At 41.8% G+C, this 20,067-nt stretch overlaps 1 protein-coding gene across 7 annotated transcripts in view; it reads right to left on the bottom strand.

The window, feature by feature from the left end:
* The window catches only part of WIPF2 (WAS/WASL interacting protein family member 2), a 64,746-nt gene that overhangs the window by 33,782 nt on the left and 10,897 nt on the right, over positions 1-20,067 (bottom strand). The window contains exons 1-3 of one of the 7 annotated variants that reach the window (XM_072780452.1): positions 18,589-18,780; positions 10,499-10,635; positions 10,362-10,397 (exon numbers count right to left, since the gene is read on the bottom strand). The exons of 1 other annotated variant lie outside the window; for it this stretch is intronic. The gene's annotated coding sequence lies outside the window, so the exon portion shown is untranslated. Of the gene's footprint in view, positions 1-10,361; positions 10,398-10,498; positions 10,636-14,536; positions 14,682-18,298; positions 18,443-18,588; positions 18,781-20,067 lie in introns of those variants that run through there. 5 more of the 7 variants (XM_072780455.1, XM_072780454.1, XM_072780451.1 and 2 more) reach the window with 5 other exon arrangements.

Genomic DNA, 20,067 nt, shown 5'->3' with positions numbered 1-20,067 from the left:
CCCGGGATCCAGCCAAGTGTTAGGCTCCCTGCTCAGTAGGGAGGCTGCTTCTTCCTCTCCCTCTCCCCACCACCCCCACTGGTCTGCACTCTCTCTGGCAGGTCCTCTCTATCAAATAAATAAATCTAAAGAAACAAAAAGAGAGGGCAGCCCCGGTGGCTCTGCGGTTTAGCAACACCTTCAGCCCAGGGTGTGATCCTGGAGACCCGGGATCAAGTCCCACGTCGGGCTCCCTGCATGAAGCCTGCTCCTCCCTCTGCCTGTGTCTCTGCCTCTCTCTCTCTCTGTCTCTCTCGTGAATAAATAAAATCTTAAAAAAAAAAAAAAAAGAGAGAGAGAGATGAAAGAGACATTTCAAGATCCTCTCTGAAAGACCAATAACTCTACCTATTCTTGTCTCCAGAAAATCAACAGAGAGGTGTGTCTGTAAGAGGAAAGGTTCTAGACATTCCCCTCAATGGAATCAAAATAAATCAAATCAAAATAAATCTAATAGTATCAGAGATGGAACATAAATGTTTAGCAGAAATAGAAAATCAGTTGCTCTGAGACAAAGAAAGTCACATAATGCAGAATGGGTTGTTTTTTTTTAAAGATTTATTCATTCATTCATGATGAGACACAGAGAGAGAGAGAGAGAGGCAGAGACACAGGCAGAGAGAGAAGCAGGCTCCATGCCGGGAGCCCGATGCGGGACTCGATCCCGGGACTCCAGGACTGCGCCCTGGGCCAAAGGCAGGCGCTAATCCGCTGAGCCACCCAGGGATCCCCAGAATGGGGTTTTTGTTTGGTGTACTTCAATTCCAGCCAAAAGGAACTACAACCTTGCCTAATGTGGCTTCAATAACCCAAGTAGCTGAAGTGGCAAAACTTTCCAAGCATAGACATTAAAAGCCATTAATGAATCAAATGTTCATAACCATACAACAAACCCTAGAAACAGTCACATCAAACAAGTTCAAAATGAGTAACTCCATTTTGTATATTCTTTTTTTTTTTTTTTTTTTTTAAGATTTTAAGATTTTGTTTACTTGAGAGAGAGCACAAGCAGGGGGAGCCACAGAGGGAGAAGGAGGCTCCTCCCTGAGCAGGGAGCCTGATGAGGGGCTCAACCCCAGGATCCCCAAGGATCATGACCTGAGCCAAAAGCAAATGCTTAATTGACTGAGCCACCCAGGCGCCCCTCCATTTTGTAGATTTCTCAACCAGGTTTAAGACAAAATGAAAGAAACCAAGGGTAACTGCAACAAATAAAAGTAAGTAAAAAGTGAATGAATAGATTTTTGTTAAAACTAGATTTCAAATTCATGAGAAATTTCACCCCATTCTGAATGATGAGCACTTAACTACTGACTCAAATAACCTATGTTGGCCCATTAGCACCACTGGAGACATTACCTTGAAGTAGGAGTTAAATTTGAGAACAGTATTTCATAAATATGCCATCTATTTAATCCAGTAAACCGGGTTTTTTTCACTGCTTTTTTTTTTTAATAAAGATTTTATTTTGGGGATGCCTGAGTGGCTCAGTTGGTGAGGCATCCAACTCTTGATCTCAGCTCAGGTCTTGATCTCAGGGTCTTGATTTCAAGCCCCATGATGGGTTCCACACTGGGAGTAGAACCTACTTTAAAAAAAAAAAAAAAAAAAAAAGATTTTATTTTTAAGTAATATCTACACCCAAAGTGGGGCTTCAACCCCAAGCCCTGAGATCAAGAGTCAACGTGCCTTTAACCCAATGAGCTCTTAAGCACAGATAGCACTGTATCTTTCTATAGTTTTTTCTTTTATTTTACAGCACAAAGTGCTCAATAGTTACATGTTCATCTGAACAAAAATAAATTTAAGAGTAGCACTGTCTGAAAGGGCAAGCAAACCTAAGTGGAATAAAAAAATAAGTGAAGGGTAGACAATGTGCCAGAAACAGAAAAAAAAATGGTATCTATGAAAAGAGGAAAGGAAGAAATATGAGGCTATGTGCATAGTTTAGTGCTCCAAAAATTTTTAACTTGTTGAATTCGTTCATTCATGAATTCATCTATCATCCAGTGAATATTTACTGACCAGCCATCACTTAATCCATTCAATAAATATCTGTTCTATCTATAACAATGGTTCTAAGGGGAAGGATATTGTCCCCCAAAAGACATGTGGTAACGTCTAGAGACATTTTTGATTGTCATGATAAAGGGTTACTACTGGCATCTCGTGAATAGAAAACACTCTCTAATGCACACAAGAGGCCCCCACAACCAAGAATCATCTAGTCCAAAATGTCAAAAATGCTGAGGCTGATAAACCCAGTTCTAGTGGCTGAACAAGTTTCTCCAATCTTGGGGCTTACATTCTAGTGAAAGAGATAAACAAGGAAACAAAATCTCAGTTACTGAAAAAAAGAATGAAAAAAGAGAAATAGGGATGCCTGGGTGGCTCAGCAGTTGGGCATCTGCCTCTGGCTCAGGTCATGATCCCGGGGTCCTGGGATCAAGTCCCGCGTTAGGCTCCTGCAGGAAGCCTGCTTCTCCCCTTGTCTGTGTCTCTGCCTCTCTATGTCTCTCATGAATAAATAAAATCTTTTTTTTTTTTTTTAACTTTTTATTTATTTATGATAGGCACACAGTGAGAGAGAGTGAGGCAGAAACACAGGCAGAGGGAGAAGCTGGCTCCATGCACCGGGAGCCTGACGTGGGATTCGATCCTGGATATCCAGGACCCGCCCTGGGCCAAAGGCAGGCGCCAAACCGCTGCGCCACCCAGGGATCCCTAAATAAAATCTTTAAAAGAAAAAAAGAAAAAGAATCATTAGGGGTGAAAGTAGGAATATAGGGAAGTGTTCTCTTTGACAGGGTTGCAGGGAAGGAGGCTGGCTCTCCACAAAGAAGTCTCTCCATGAGCAGAGCAAACCCTATGAACATCTGGGGGAAAGAGCCCTGCAAGAATTAAAGAATAGCAAGTAAAAAGCCCGAGATGGGAACCAGCTTGACATGTCACAGAATAAGTAAGAAAGCCAGGGTAGGGCATCCCAGGTGGCTTAGCGGTTTAGCGCCGCCTTCAGCCCAGGGCATGATCCTGGGGACCCAGGATCAAGTCCCACGTCAGGCTCCCTGCATGGAGCCTGCTTCTCCCTCTGCCTCTGTCTATGCCTCTCTCTCTCTCTGTGTGTTTCTCATGAATAAATAAATAAAAATCTTAAAAAAAAAAAAAAGCCAGGGTAGCTAGAATAATATAGACAAGAGTGGTAAAAGATGAAATCTGAGGCCTTACAGACCATTCTCCAAATCCCTTAAAAGTAGTATCCTTCTCCATCCAATATGTCCATACCAAACAAGTTTAAATCAACTAACAGTTCCATGCCCAAAGTAAACAAGTTTAATCAGTTATCTTATTAAACCCACAGCTTGGTTTAAGCACAGCTAAGGGACCTAGATACTAACTGGAAGCCTTCCAGGGTTAAAAATCACCTGACAATAATGTCTGCCTGTCCACCTGCCCTTCAGTTTTGCTCCTGAAAAGCAGTACAGTATGGCAAGGTAGGAGTTCATTACTACAGTAAACACAATGGCATCCAGTTCCCAAACCAAAGAACTCACACATGGGAGAAGCGCCAGGAGCTACCTAAGAGTATTCACATGCCACTCCTGGAGACTAACAAACAGTAGAAGCCAAACAGGTTCCTATAATTACATAGGAACTGATGTCAACCCAGAATTATGAATACACCTTCGTGTGTTCTAGGACAGAGTATAGTGGAAGGTTTCCACTAAAGCATTTTGGTTTCTCTAAAATAAAAAGAAACAGACTAGAATAACTTTTTATAGATATCTTATCATCCTCCCCCTGACCCGTGCCAAAAAAGCTTGATATAGTTTGTATACACACACACACACACACACACACACACACACACACATACAGTTTAAAAATAATCCACAGCCCTCTTCTCTCAATGGAGAAGGTGCTACCTTCCCCTTGAAATTCAATTCAGTCAAATCTCTGGCGAAACAAATTTCTGTCATGTATAGAGATGGAATTAATTAAAACTCTAAGGTTACTCCATGAAAGGAGAAAAATCATTTTTCCAACTGCAGGCATTTTCCATCATGGAAATTCAACTATGCAGCAAATCTGATCCAAAACAAGTAATAATAATAATAAAAAATCACATATGCACCATGAATATTTAAACTGAAAATCCTACAACTCCTACAACTAAACCTGGATGTTCTACTCTCCACATCAATGATCTTTCACTGTTACGAGCAGCACGCAACCCTGAAAGAGAAAAGGAGAAGGGTAGAATAAAAGTATGTAACCATATGATGAAATCCTTTTGATATAATTTCTATAATGAAAAATGTAAGTACACACCCCCAACGATGCAGCTTTCCTTCCAAATAGGACACTTGTCATATTGTTTTGTCCTAGATTTGTTTAAAGTCCTAAAAACATAAACTCTGAAATCTACTTATTCACATACTAATTGATGTAGTAAATATTAGATACCACAGGTTATCCCCAGATACAAGGCAACCCGGGAGCCAAGTCCTCTTATCTAAAATGATGACAAATCAATGAGAAGTCTACTCTTATGTTCAATTAAATACCACAGCTGCAAAGAATGGCTTCATAAAAAAAGATGGCTAGAGATTAATTAATGCAAGAACTGTAAATTAAATGTCTGAAAATCATCCTCAACAGGGAATGAACTCACCGAATGTCACCAGCCCTTACTACACCCCTCGAAGCAAAGAGAAAATCCTGTTGATCTAAAAACACTAAAGTATTGGAAAGGTGGGGGAAGGTGTACAGAAAAAAGTCAACTGCAGTAGATCAGTAACAGTTCAAAGTAGTACCTTATAACATAGCAAGTGATCGATAATCTATGAGATAGTAACACTTCAGATTTTGCACTTTTTGTGACATCATTCACCAAAATTTTCAAAGCAAGTTCCAAAAACTTATTAGAGCTGTTTCTAAGGAGCTGTTCATCTTAGGATGTAAATAGGTTCTATGTCAAAGCCAACATGACTTCCTTGGGCTGTATTTTAGATACCAACAGCCACAAGATTTCCAAGAACTAAGGACTAGAATCCTTAGTTCTTTTCAACATTAAAAGACATGTACTATTTGGCTCCTGACTGCCAAGCAATTCACAGCAACCAAGGAGCAGCTGCATAACACCTTATTTCCAGATGCTTTACAGACTGGTAGTAAAAGGTACAGCCATTTTTCTTTTCTAGGCCTTTGGGATCCATAATACAAAAAGAAGAATGTGCCCTTTCATATTATAAAAGTTAAAAACAAACTTCTTTAAAAAAAAAAAAAAAAACTTCAAATCACAGCCTTTAATATCTCCAAAAATGATGCTGCATAAATCCAAGACAGATACTTAGTACATCTGTTTCCAAAGCCTGAGTCAATTTTCCACTTCACAAAAAAAAAAAAAAAAACAGATTCTTGGATTTGTACAGTGAAATGATGCAGAGTAGCTCAATGTTCATAACTAATACTTCCTCTCCACCCACACAGGCCAGGAACCAATGGATCTAGAAGTGCTGGCTAAAAAAAAAAAAAAAAAAAGTGGGAGTCACACAAGGCCAAAGTTATTGCCATCAGCCAGCATTTAACCAGAGGAGAGGAGTTAATCAGATGAAGGACACACACTCTAATTTAGAAATCCGGACCAAAGCCAGACAGACTAAAACACAGTCTGAATACAAAAGCAATAATAGGTGGATCCTGAGGAGTTTGCCTCAGAGACTTGGGAGCAATAAATGGTTTAGAAGACTCTTCTGAAATAGTTTCCAAACTGATCTGAAGATAAGACACATCTGGGTCCTTGAGTGGTTCAGTCAGTTAAGCATCTGCATTTGGCTCAGGTGCAGGGGTTCTGGGATCGAGCCCCCGCATTGGCTTGGGCTCCCTGCTTAGTGGGGAATCCGCTCCTCCCTCTTCTCCCTGCTTATGCTCTCCTGTCTCTTTCTTTCTCTCAAGTAAATAAATAAAATCTTTAAAGAGAAAAAAGATAAGACACATGTTAGGGTGTTTGTTGAAAACACACGTGTGCCCAGGCTCTAATCCAAACCTACTAAAATCAGAAATCTTCCAACAGAAAAATCTGGTGAACTGTATATTCAACCACCTCCTTAAGTAATTCTCATTGTTAGGGAAGTCTGAAAAATACTGTTCTGCAGGAGTATCAGTACTCAATTACACCAACACTATCGTGACTGAATGGAGAGCAGCAAGGAAAGGCCGATGAATAATCTGGTTAAACATAAATGTGTGGCAGGCATTTATCAATGTTCTCTCAGAAAACACCTTGAAAATGACAGCAAAGGGATATTTTTAAAGGCATAAACCTTAAAAACAGAGAGAGAGAGAGAGAGAGAATGGGAAAGGATGCAACTGTAGAGACATGTCAACAAAATTTTAGGAGCTGGAAAGCACATGCACTACTGACAAGTAACTTCAAAGAAAGGAAAAAGTTAAATGCTTGCAGCAGAAAGTAAATCCTCACTACAAAAATCCAGAAAAAGCTCAGAAACTAAAAGCACCTGGTACCTCTGGACAAAGGGGTTTCAGAGGAGCTAAAACAGGAGAACCGACTGGAAGTCTGTATAAGAAAGGGATCCTCTCTTTCCCTTGCCCATGCTGCCAGGTAGAGGGACTCTGAATCAAGTAAGCAGTGACAGCCTAGGGCAGGAGTACCAAACTGAAAATAGATTGAGTGAACGTTTTATTTACTCAATGATGAGACCTCTCTCCCTCCCCAGTTCTCTTCTCTCACTTGGTTCCAAAACACATGCTGCTGGGCTTGTGTTCTCTAGGCAGGAGACTGGAGGAGTCCTCTCTAAGGAAAATGACAAGCTGCCAATACATCCCACAGCGATGCCTACCACTGGATGAGCCAGGGCTCCACACTCAGAGCTTGTAAGTACCTCATTCTCAAAAATAAACAGACATTTGAAGAAAATCTCTAACAGGAAAGACAGGAATCAAAGTAAACAAAACAAAACAAAAAAAAGTAAACAAAACAATTCCTGACAATGTGTAGAAATACTTACATATAAAGTTCTGAGAACAAAAAGAACTCCTGGAAATTTAAAACACTGATACCAAATATTAAAAATACAATAGAAGAGCTGGAAGAAAAAGCTCAGAGTATCTAAAAACTTAATGAGGAAAAAAAAAAAACTTAATGAGGGGGAGAAAAAAAAAGACAAAATCACAAGAGGAAAAAAAAAGGATCAGTGTTGGAATTTCACCATCTGCATAATAGGGATTCCCAGAAAGACAGAAAACTATCAAAGAATACATTATTAAAAATATAGGGGTGCGCCTGGGTGGTTCAGTCGGTAGAGCATCTGCCTTTAGCTCGGGTCATGATCCCCGGGGTCCTGGGGTCAAGCCCCATGTGAGGCTCTCAGCTCGGCGAGGAACCTGCTTCTCCATCTCCCTCTGCCTGCCACTCCTGCTTGTATTCTCTTTCTCTGTCAAAGAAATAAAATCTTAAAAAAAAAAAAAAAAAAAAAAGAAAAGAAAAGGGGGACGCCTGGGTGGCTCAGTGGTTGAGCAACTGCCTTCGGCTCAGGTTGTGATCCTGGAGACTGGGGATCGAGTCCCACGTCGGGCTCCCTGCATGGAGCCTGCTTCTCCCTCTGCCTCTCTCCCTCTGTGTCTCTTATGAGTAAATAAATAAAATTAAAGAGAGAGAGAGAGAGAGAGAAGAGAAAAAAAAATTTCCCAGGACAGATCAAAATAAGCTTTAAGACTGAAAAGGCCCACTGAATGCCAAGCATGATGAATTTTAGAATAGTTACACCATTGTATTTCACATACCTGTGGTTAAGATAGCACCCTAAAATCTTTCAGAGAAAAAACAAATTCCACATGAAAAATTCAGAATCAGAATAACATCAACAATACTATTAAAAGTTAGAAGACCACAAAATGAGGCTTAAAATTTCCAAAGAAAAGCCATCTCCAACATAGCATTTTGTATCTCGTCAAACTCCCAACCATTGTGCAGGCAGAAACATGCAAGGCCCCCCAAAATGCACCCCTCCAATGGAATCCTTTTTCATAAAGCCTCTGGAAGAGGCTCCACTAAAGTATTTGTACTGGGGGCCTGGGTGGCTCAGTGGTTGAGTGTCTGCCTTCGGCTCAGGTCCTGATCCTGGGGTGCAGGATCCCTGAGGGGAGCCTGCTTCTCCCTCTGCCTATGTCTCTCATAAATAAACAAATAAAATCTTTAAAATAAATGAAGGATTTGTACTGAAAAGAGATTTATACTTTCATCAGAGTTTAGGGATGAATTAGCGATTGATGCTCAATGAATCAAGCAGAAGGGAGAAAAAAAGAAAAATGAAAGAATGGTGATTATTATATTAAAGGGAAAATACACGGGCAGCCCAGGTGGATCAGCAGTTTAGTGCCTGCCTTTGGCCCTGGGGCGTGATCCTGGAGTCTCAGGATCGAGTCCTACGTCGGGCTCCTTGCATGGGGCCTGCTTCTCCCTCTGCGTGTGTCTCTGCCTCTCTCTCTGTTTCTCATGAATGAATAAATAAAATCTTAAAAAAAAAAATAAAGGGAAAATATATAAGGAAATACAGTATAATCATAGTACAGACAGTCATACTGGACGTTAATTTTTCTTCTTTAGGCTACATTTACCTCTATCCCCTTTCTGGTCCATGGGGGATGGAAGGGGAGCCTGAAAACATTGGAACTACATTTCCTAGAATGCTCTGTCAATGGGGTTGTGGTTTAAATTCCACCAGTACAGAGTCATTCATTCAAGACCTAAAAGATATAAGTATATGCCATTGTTGTTCTTCTAGTAGCAATGAGTAAGTGTGTGTGGCCTCCAACAGATGACATACATGTGGTTTTATAGGTTTCCAATATTCTACAAATTGCCTGCTTTGGTGTTTAAGATAGCGAAGATTATTAACAGCGCAGTTTTTCTGGAATCTCTGCAAGGTGACATTCCTATGACCTTCCAATGATTTTGTAAGCATCTAATATCCTCTGAAATATCAAGAATGGTTTGTCTTTCTGATTGAACCCTGATACATAATATAAAAACATACAAAATACTGACTTAACCACAACTGTGACAGATCTGTATTAGGAGGATTAGCAGGAAGGGTTGAGGGTAGTTAGCAGTATAGGAATGCAAAATCAGGGGCACCTGGCTAGCTCAGTCAGTAGAGCATGTGATTCTTGATCCTAGGGTTGAGTTTGAGCCTCACACTGGGTGTAGAGATTACTTAAAAAAATTGGGGGGGGGGGGGCAGCTGGGTGGCTCAGCGGTTTAGCAACGCCTTCAGCCTAGGGCATGATCCTGGAGACCCGGGATCGAGTCCCACGTCAGGCTCCCTGCATGGAGCCTGCTCCTCCCTCTGCCTCTCTCTCTCTCTCTCTCTCTCATGAATAAATAAAATCTTAAAAATAAAAATTGGGGGGCACGTGGGGTGGCTCAGTCAGGCATCCCACTCTTGATTTCAGTTTGGGTCATGATCTCAGAGTTATGGAGTCAAGCCCTATGTTGAGCTCCGTGCTTGGTGGGGAGTCTACTTCCCCACTCTCCCTCTGCCATTCCCCTGCTTGCACATGAGTGCACCTATGCTCTCACTATATATAAATTTATAAATCTTTTTAAAAATGCAAAATAATCTTCCATAGTAGAAATTCAAAATATCTAAGGCCAAAAAAAAACAAGCAATAACAGTATAAGCATACTGTATAAGCATAGTATGAGCACACCATGTAAAAATATGGAAAGAAAAAAATAAATAAAAATATGGAAAGAACATGCATCAGAAAAAAACACACTGAAAGTACTAAAAGTGATTGAAGACAAATAAAGAAAGATGGAGCAGCTGTTCTTTTCATTATAAATCTTCTAGTACTATTATTATCTGTTTAAACTATGTATTCTTACTATGTCAATTACAAAATTCCAAAGATTTAATTACTAAAAACCAAAAAATCCTAACACTGTATAAGCAAAACCAAACTTCAGACTGACCAAAATTTCAAAACATCAGGTCTGTACTGATGGATCTGTTACCAATGTAATTAAGAACAGCAGACAATCCCAAACCAACCAAAATAATTAAAAGGCCATTATGCTTAATTCTAGAACCTGCATCTCAAATTCAACTCTAATGAAAGCAGGCTGCCTACTGTGACCTCAATCTCTGCCACAACCTGGGTATCACCTAACAATGTTCATCACTGCAGAGTTTACTCTACCACATGTCAGATATATGAGGAACTTCCAGGCCACTGTAAGAAATCAGGACCAAAATTAATTTCAAAGGTAAGCACAAAAACAGAGGGACAGATCTTACCTTAGCTCTTTTTTTAGGGTTTTCGATTTAACACAACTGAAAAACAAAAACATCCAACATCTGTGGTCAAAACATCTTTAGAAGTTCTTAAAAAACTGTTTTAAAGAAACTGTTAATTAGATTAAAAGGTTGCTTACAAGGCAGGCTGAAACCTAGTCACTGATGAGATGGCTCTTCTCACTGTAGACTAGCAGTGTCTCATGTGACCAGGCCTCAGCTTCCATGTGCCAGCCTGCATTCCACACTCCCCTCACAAACAGACAAGTAGAAAAGCCTACCCAGAGAACAGTCAGAAGTAAGGCAAATCCAGTGATGACAGCCTCCATTAGAAAAAGCCTGAAAGAAAACTTAAACAGATGCTCCATAAAATGTTGATCCAGACTTCACATGGAGAGAAGTGTCATGCCTCATTTCAAAGATAATATATTAAGTCCCAACTCACCACAGATAATCTAATAACAAAGCTGTCACTTTCATTGTTGAGGAGTCTCTTCTCTCGCTCTAATGCCCCTAAGCCAACAGATACACAGACGCTTCTTGCTGAAATGCTAGAAAAATTTGCACATTTTCATTCCTTGCTCGCTAGTGTTGGGCTGCTAAACCAAGATTCTACTTTAAGTTACGAAAACAGGGCAAGCTGATCCAATTACACAAGAAAGGTACTAAATCAAACAGGACCATCTGGGCTTTGAGCAAGAGTACTGTGATTTCTGAACAAAAGTCAATATACTTGCAGATAAAAATGCTTTCATATATTCAGAATTATAATGGCCCTTGGGCTACTATTCATTTGCACGTCCTACAAGAGTTATACATCATGTTAAGACATATGGCCTAGATGATGGGTACGACAATGTATTATATTCACCAGTTTATAATGAGAACATCTGTGCTCTCTTTCTAGCCCTATGAGGCTTACAAAAAAGTCAATATTCTCTAGAAGTAAGTTTTCTTTCCTAAATAGCAGGTCTGGCAAACTAGCCATTTCATCATCCCCATAATCTGACAAGATTGAGTTCAGGGTAGTATGGCCAAAGACTCGTCATCCCCCATAATCTCAGAATGGTTCCCTAAGTAATCACTAACTTCCAAACCAATTTCCAAGATCCTAAAATTTTAAGACCTAACCCAGCCATACAAGTTTAATTTGTTGGACAGAAAAGAAATCAAGGCTAAAAGAGTAGCCTTTATCCAGAAAAGTTCTTACAGAAAACATGTTCCATCGTACAAGCATCAGATTTCTTCATGATATCGATGATTTCAGCATCAACTCTAGTAAATTAATACCTGTGAAAAGAATTGACCAAAAAAAAAAAAAAAAAAAACCCAAAAAACAAAACAAAACAAAACCTTCTCCTGTAAAGCCTGGGCTCAAAATTCACTATTGTGGGGTGCCTGGGTGGCTCAGTTAGTTAAGTATCTGCCTTCGTTCAGGTCATGATCTGAGGTCTGAGGTTCCAGCCCACATCGGGCTCCTGGCTCAGCGGGAGTCTGCTTCTCCCTCTGCTTGTTCTCCCTGCTTGTGAGTGCTTGCACGCGCACATGTGTGCTTACTCTTTCTCTGTGTTAAATAAATAAATATATAAAATCTTTTTTAAAAGTTCACTACTGTTTATGTGGTTTTTCTGGAGACCTCACACTCCCTGAAGCCTTACCTCTTTGCTTCTCTCTCCCTAAACTCCCAAAAACACTGGAACTTACTTCCTTCAAATCTTCAAAATAGCCATGTTCTTTCCATTCTTTCTGTCCTGAGGACTTCCACCTATGCCATTCTCTCCATCTACAACAGTCTTTGGTCTGCCCTTCATCCTTTAGGTTTCAGCTTTAAAAATTCCTTAGTAACATTTCCTCACTGCCCTGTTTCTCAATCAACCTGGTTAGGCTTCCTATTAGCTGTTTCCACAGTATTTACGGCAGCAGTAATTAATTATGGTTTAATGGACGTCTTCCCCACCAGACCATACAGCCGCACCAGTGCAAGGACTGAATCAGTTGTGTTCACTGACGAAGCACAGTACTTGTCACACAGTAGGAGCTCAAAAATTCTTAGCAAATAAATGAGTAACAGGGCTAAAAACACACCAGCTTTGGCAATTTTACTTATAATTTACCCCACAGATACAGTCATACATGCTAAAGGCCAAATGTATATGGTTATTCACTGGAGCATAATTGGTAATAGCATTAAGACTAGAAATATTTAAAATGTCTACCAATATGGAGCAGATGCCAAATCTTTTTACTACTTATACAGAATGATTGCCAAAGTAAGTTTTTAAAAACGCAGATAGTACTAACAGCATCCTACGTTTGTTTATGAGAAAAAGCAAAAAAAAAAAAAAAAAAATACACACACACACACACACATGCATGTTTTATATGTACATATTTTCTCTGGAAAGAATCTTAAGAAACTGAACACATTAGCTGCCCCTGGGAAGATGAACTGGATTGAAGAATACAAAAGCAGAGAAGAGAGACCATTCAGTGTACACTTTTTAACTTTCAAATTTTTAACCATGTGAATGTATTATCTACTTAAAAAATAAAATTTGGGGGATCCCTGTGTGGCTCAGCGGTTTAGCGCCTGCCTTTGGCCCAGGGCGCGGTCCTGGAGTCCCGGGATCGAGTCCCGCGTTGGGCTCCCGGCATGGAGCCTGCTTCTCCCTCCTCCTGTGTCTCTGCCTCTCATTCTCTCTCTCTCTATGTCTATCATGAATAAACGAATAAATAAATCTTTTAAAAAAAAAAGAAAATCAGATGTTTAAAAAAAAATAAATTAAAAATAAATAAAAAATAAAATTTGTTAGGGGCACCTGGCTGACTGAGTTGGAAGAGCATGCAACTCCTGATCTCAATGTTGTGAATTCAAACCCACAGTGGGTGTAGAGATTACTAAAAATAAAATTAAACTTTTTATTTGTATTTTTTAAAGATTTTATTTATTTGAGAGAGTGCACGTGCATGCACAAGACAGCACAAGCAGTAGAGAGGGAGAAGCAGGCTGCCCAAAGAGCAGGGAGCCCAACATAGGGCGCAATCCTAGAACCCCAGGATCACAACCTGAGCCAAAGGCAGATGCTTAACCAACTGAGCCATCCAGGTACTGCAAATTAAACTTTTTAAAACAATAAATAAATAAAATTTTACTAAATTGCTTACTATCCTTATTTTCTAAGACAGTGATGGAGTTTAAATGACTTTGTGATCCTGCCTACTAGCTGAGGACTGGGAGAGGGATGTGGACAGAAGGAAAACTCACAGGGCACCTGGGTGGCCGAGCAGTTGAGCGTCTGCCTTCGGTTCAGGTGGTGCTCCTGGGGTCTTGGACTGAGTCCCTCACCGGGCTCCCTATGTGGAGCCTGCTTCTCCCTCTGCGCATGTCTCTGCCTCTCTCTCTGTGTCTCTCATGAATAAATAAATTAAATCCTTAAAAAAAAAAAATAAAGTGGTACAATCTACTATGGGATAGGCTATCTGAGATTTGTGGATAAATGAGTTTTCCCTCTTTTTTTTTTTAAGATTTAATTTATTCATGAGAGACACAGAGAGAGAGGCAGAGACATGCGCAGAGGGAGAAGCAGGCTCCACATAGGGAGCCCGATGAGGGACTCAGTCCCAAGACCCCAGGAGCACCACCTGAACCGAAGGCAGACGCTCAACTGCTCGGCCACCCAGGCATCCCTTAGATTGTACCACACTAGAAGAAAATCTCCATCTTTTTTTTTTTTTTTTAACAAATAATTGTCCCAATCTGTACATATGAGAATGTTTTCATAGTCAGAAGGGATTATTGGGAGGAAAAAAAGGGATTATTGAAGTCAGCATTTTTATAAGCTTAGAAAGTAGGTCAATGAATTTCTACTGAAGAAATATCATAAATACTAAAACTACATTATTTTCACCAGAGGGCCTCAAAATCTAAAAGGAGCTTAATCTAAATGCACAAAGTTCAAAAACCTAAAAAATTTTCTGAAAACTAATTATAAGGTGAGGAAACTATACACATTCCTTAGACATACAGATTTGCCAAACTTCAAGACATTCTTCAGTAAAGAAATATCTGAGACAAGATTAAACACAACTCCAATAATCCTGTTTGTTACCAAATCAAAGCCCTGGATCAGAGTCAAAACCTTTGGATCTGAACCTGTTAGTCTCCCAAACCTACGTACCGGGAACAGAATACTCTGGGCTAACAATGGCAGGAGGAAGCTGAATCCAGAGCGACCAAAGAGAGGATTTGTTTCCGGGTTAGCTCCAATGTTACAAGGGCCACTGCCATGGACTGCAAGAAATGATCATAATCCACTCCAAGACCTATTGGAGACAAAGTTATCTTCAACTAATTATCCCCTAAAAAACAAAAGGATGTTTACTAAGTAGAACACACTGAAAAGGTATTTACTAAGTAGTACTGAGGACAGCCATTCTAAATTGTTATAACTTTGCCATGTTATATAGCAAATCAGAAGCCACTTCCTGGCCCTCCATTTGATAACTTACTTGCCTCGAAATGGTCTTTCTGCATGTTCAGTCAAAATCTTAAGAGATCTAAGACTAATACAGACACTGGCAAATGTATCACCTGTTTTCCCTACTAATATTATTTATCTCCATAAAGTTTTTTTTTTTTTTTCTTTAAAGTAGGCTCTACACTCAGCATAGAGCCCAATGCAGGCCTGCAACTGACAACCTTAAGATCAAGACTTGGACAGACACTCACCCAATTGAGCCACCCAGGCACCCCTCTCCATAAAGTTCTATTCAGCATTTTAAAATACTCCTCTACAGGGGAGCCTGGGTGGCTCAGCCAATTAAGCATTCTGTTCTTGATTTTGGCTCAGGTCATGATCTCAGGGTTATGAGATGGAGCCCCACATTGTATTCTGCAATGGGCATGGAGCCTGCTTAAGATTCTCTCCCCCTCCCCACTTGTGTGTGTGCGCTCACATTCTCTCTCAAATACAAAATTAAATTAAATACTCCTCTATAATAATACCAAGAAGTGCTCATGAGTTTAGACTGTGGCTCCCTAAGCTAAAGGCTTGGGAATGAGAGTGTAGCAAAAAAATGTGGGAAATTCTCTCTCTCTTCCTCAATGCCTTGGACTTTGAAAGCTGGGCAGAGGCAATGATTCTGCATTTAATCAGCAGATGAATAAGAAACAGGTCTGAATTTAGAAAAAGCATAAAGGAGCACAAGAACATTCAGAAAAAAGTACTGCCTCTTATTTCCTTGCAGAGAAGCTCTCAGCATCTGCCAATGAACCTCATTTTGACATGGAGCACCCCATCTACTCTAATCCGGGGCATATCCCTCAAGAGACTGTCCGTCAACCGGAACTCTGCCAACTTCTGCTTGGGAATTGTGTGGAGAATAGTAGCAACAAGAGCCTACTTTGAGAAGGAGCTCAACAATCACACTCAAGAAGAAAAGAAGTTATTTGGCAAAGGGAAGCTTGTTGCCAAAACGTTAGTCACAGCTTAAGGTCCCAGTTTGTGTGTCTGCAACTATTCTTTGCTCTGACAGAATCTATTCTCCGGCCCAGAAAATCCGGCTCAGCTTCTGTCACCCTCTTCATCTGAAGCAGTCAAGAATCCTTTTATTTTGAAGGTATCAAACTGTGACACAGACAACATGCCCACCAGAGACTAAAAAGGAGGGGGGCAAAATGTGTAATTTGCCATTTTCCACCTAGGAATGGCTCAAGTACAGCAAAGGAAAAATGTGACAGAAGGAAAAATGGAAAATCATATGCTAAAGAAGGAGGCTATACCAAAAGCCTGCCCAGAGCTCTGAGCCCCCGTAACTTATTTCCAAACCCTCTGAAAAACAGAGATCCTGGGGTTGAAATAACAGCAAAATATTAAGCAGGTTTTTTACCCTCAAATAAGTGTATAGTATATACTTTATAGCCTGAAGCTCTTCCTGCTCTTGCTGGGGTTAGTAAGAACAGTATGGTGTGCTGAAACAGCGTGAACCAGCGGCCCATGATTTTCACAATCACTTTAGAGGAATAGGAAAACAGACTCAAGTACACTAGGTTACTCTACCACTCAAAGAAGAGGTCAAGAAAGAACTGACAATTTGCTCTTCAACAGGAACAGGACTTCTCTCCCTTCTCAAAAGCCATTAGTAAAACCGGAAAAACTCCACTGTTCTCACCACCTTCCACCTTCCTCTGCATTTCACCTTTGTGCTGACATCACATAACTAATCAGTACGAACTAAAGTAAATACTACTCTGATATCAAGTATGAGGTAGAATTGGAAACTGCCCCCCCCCCCCTTAAGCAAATCACGTCAGACCTCAGAAATGCCAAGACTTTCAGGAACAGTTCTTCTAAGCTAAATTAAATAAGTTTACCTATGGGCAAAGTGTTTAGAATATCATGCCCAAAGAAAAAGTTGGAATAGTCAAAATTTCAAAGTATTAACAATAAAGAAGCTAAAGCTGTCCACAAGCACACTGCTGCCCAACAACTGGCAATGGGGCCAAAGTCCTTGGGCCAAAGCAAAAGACTCAACTGTCTAAAATACTATTTTTCAATGAATTCCCAGGGTTTCTGAGGAAAGTCAATCTTTGTCAAAAAGTAAAATAAAACACTGCATTCTCTGATTCTTCATCAACCAACCTCATTCAGCCTCAGCTCTAACTTCCCTATCTCCAGCTGGATGATAGTCAATACAATGTAACACAATAATATGAAAATTTTGGGCTACTAAAAGTTGACTTTGAAAAAAGTCAAAAAATCGGACATGTATCAAATCAAAACCAACCATTCCCTGGCACAACAAATACAGCAAGGCTGAGAGGAAGAAACCTAGAAACAAGTCTTCTAAACATCAATACCTCAATCATGTTTTCAGAGATCACTTCTTTGCAACCACTTTATTTATTTACTTACTTATTTATTTATTATTGAAGTTTGATTTGCCAATAGTATAACGCCCAGTGCTTATCCCATCAAGTGCCCCCCTCACTGCCCGTCACCCAAGTCACCCAAGTCACCCCATCCCCCTGCCTGCCTCCCCATTTGCAACCACTTTAAAGATCCCATTCAGTTAACACCATCTTTTAAAGGAAGAGAGGAGGGGATCCCTGGGTGGCGCAGCGGTTTGGCGCCTGCCTTTGGCCCAGGGCGCGATCCTGGAGACCGGGGATCGAATCCCACATCAGGCTCCCGGTGCATGGAGCCTGCTTCTCCCTCTGCCTATGCCTCTGCCTCTCTCTCTCTCTGTGACTATCATAAATAAATAAAAATTAAAAAAAAAATAAAGGAAGAGAGGAGCCAAACCTGTCTTTCAAAGGGGAAAAAAAAAATGAGGCAGTTTAATAACTTGCCTCAAAGTTACTTAGTAAATCCATACGTACACTAGAACAGTCCTTATTCAATGAGGTTACAGGAGACGAAAAACAGACACTAAAAACATCGGGGGTGGGGAGTGGGGCAAAGCAGTAACAGATTATTCAAATCCCTTAAAAAAAAATATGAATGCCAGTACACACCAGCTTCTTCCAACTCCTCACCCGAGTGTCCTAAGAATTTTCCTTCTTGATCACTCAACACCACACCGCACACGGCCCACGTCTAAGAGTTTAGGATTTCCGTCTTCCCTCACTTCACACCACTCCAATCTGAACCCTCAACTCTAGGCTGCTCTCATGCGCAACTCACCACTTCTCAATCCAACCTTTAACTCAATTCTGATTCCTTCTCAACCAACGCTCCCTAGATTCCCTCTAGTGGAAGCAGTTTCCCAAATCATCCTCTGAGCCATTGGTTTTCACTACACTCAATCCCCAAAATGTCACAGTGGCCTCCTCACTCAGAGCATCCTGTTAGTTACCTGATCACAACAGGTCCTCCCTCCCCATCTCCCTTTTTGCGCACGGTGACTTGTCCCTCACGCCGAGCTGCCGTCTTACTCACCTTACCCAACCCTTCAGGATCCCTTATTTCCTGCCTCTCAATAACCTTCTTTCCCATCTTCAGTCAGAGCTCGCCCCACACATTCCCGACCACTCCTCCCTGCTTAGATCCCCACGCCCCACTCCAGACCCTGCCACCCACCACGTTCCATTCACCCCTCAGACCCCGCCCCCAGGATCCCTCTCTCCTCAGGCCCCTCCCCCAGTGGCCCCTCTCCAAGCCCCGCCCCAATTCCCCCCTCCCCCGGCTCGCCCTCCCACTCAGGTCCGCAGGTCATCTCAGCGACGTACCCAGCCTCCTCTGCCTCTTTCCGACCTGGCCGCAGCTGCCCCGGGAGCGAATCCTCCGCCACCTCCGCCCCGGCTTCGTCCCGTCCTGCTCGCTCCCCGGCAAGCTCCCTCTCTCGCCGCCGCCGCCCCTTTTGCCAACCCGGAAATGGATCTGCTCCCACCGTCCCCAGCGTCCGCGAACAAAATGGAGGCGGGGGAAAGAGGAGGAGGGAGCAGGGAGCGAAGGGACACTACACGCATGCGCTCCTGGAAAGCCCGCCCCCTGCTGGCGATCATAAGGGCGGAAGCCGTAGGGTAGCCGCCATCTTGGGAAGGTCTCGAGAATTTCCCCTCTTCCTTCTAAAAGCAGGGTTTGCAACTTTGGCTGCAATTGGAGTCGTCAGCGAAGACTTAAGCAGATAGCGAAGCCCAGAGATTCTGATTTAATTGGTCTGGGGTATGGCCTAGGCATCGAGATTTTTTTAATTGCGCAGGTGAAAAAATAAAATTGTGCAGGTGAAGCTAACATGTTGCCGAGGCGGAGAATCACTGAGCTAGAGTCTTGAATATACCCTCTCCATCTTCATTTTACCGCGCGCGCGCGCACACCCACACACGGACCCCATAAATGTCTTTCACTAATTTCGAGTCAACGAAAGGATCCGCCTCAGTCAACCTTGCAAGGCCCAGTAGTCAAGCTCCTGTTGTCATAGCAACAGAGAGGCAGGCCCTTGCTAACAAGTCATCCTTAACGTCATCTTAGCCACCTGACCCTAATGCCCGTCTTTTTCGCGGGGCGTGGGGGCCGTGGGGGGGGGGTCCCTAGTTTCCAGGGCTGGGGAACAGTGCTGCGGACACCTCCAGCTCCTTGAGGTCCGAGGAGGAATCCTGTGCCCTCCCTGGTGGGGCTGCTGTCAACTCGTTCCCAACTGAGTAAGGATCCCTCCCTAGTCCACTCACAAAAGCTCTTTCCCACCTTAGCAAACCCCATTACCTTCTATCTTCAAAATGCTGTTTGTGTCTCTCCTTGAGTTGAATCCAAAGTAAGGGGACGGGATTGGGACTTAGTTTCCACTACTCACTAGTTGTGTGCTCTTGGGCTTTAGCTACCCTGTCTGTTCAATGGGGCTAATAGTGCCTGCCTGTCTCCACTGTTTCATGGGGTTGTTGGGGGGCTCAAATCAAGTAATGAATGGAAAAACATGTGATAAACCATAAGTTGTTTTATTTTTGTTTTCCTTCTGTTCTGCCATGAGTAGTGCTAGGCAGCACCCACTAGTCAGTGTCACAGTGTTCACTGAGAACCTGCTGTGGGCTAGGCACCACAAGATGGTTACAGAGGTGACTAACAGCCTCTGTTCTCAGGGAACTCACTGTGTGGTGGGTAGAGTGGATGTAAACAGCTAGCTGAGATGCGAGTCAGCATGTAATTAGTGCCATGGGGATGTATGTGCTGAGAGAGGTCAAACAGGGAGGGATTAACTCCTGCTGAAGAATGGG

The sequence above is a fragment of the Canis lupus genome, chromosome 16 (assembly GCF_048164855.1).
Source record: "Canis lupus baileyi chromosome 16, mCanLup2.hap1, whole genome shotgun sequence".
NCBI lineage: Eukaryota > Metazoa > Chordata > Mammalia > Carnivora > Canidae > Canis > Canis lupus.
The sequence above is the reverse complement of the archived record's forward strand: the minus strand, read 5'-3'. Positions and strand labels throughout refer to the sequence as shown.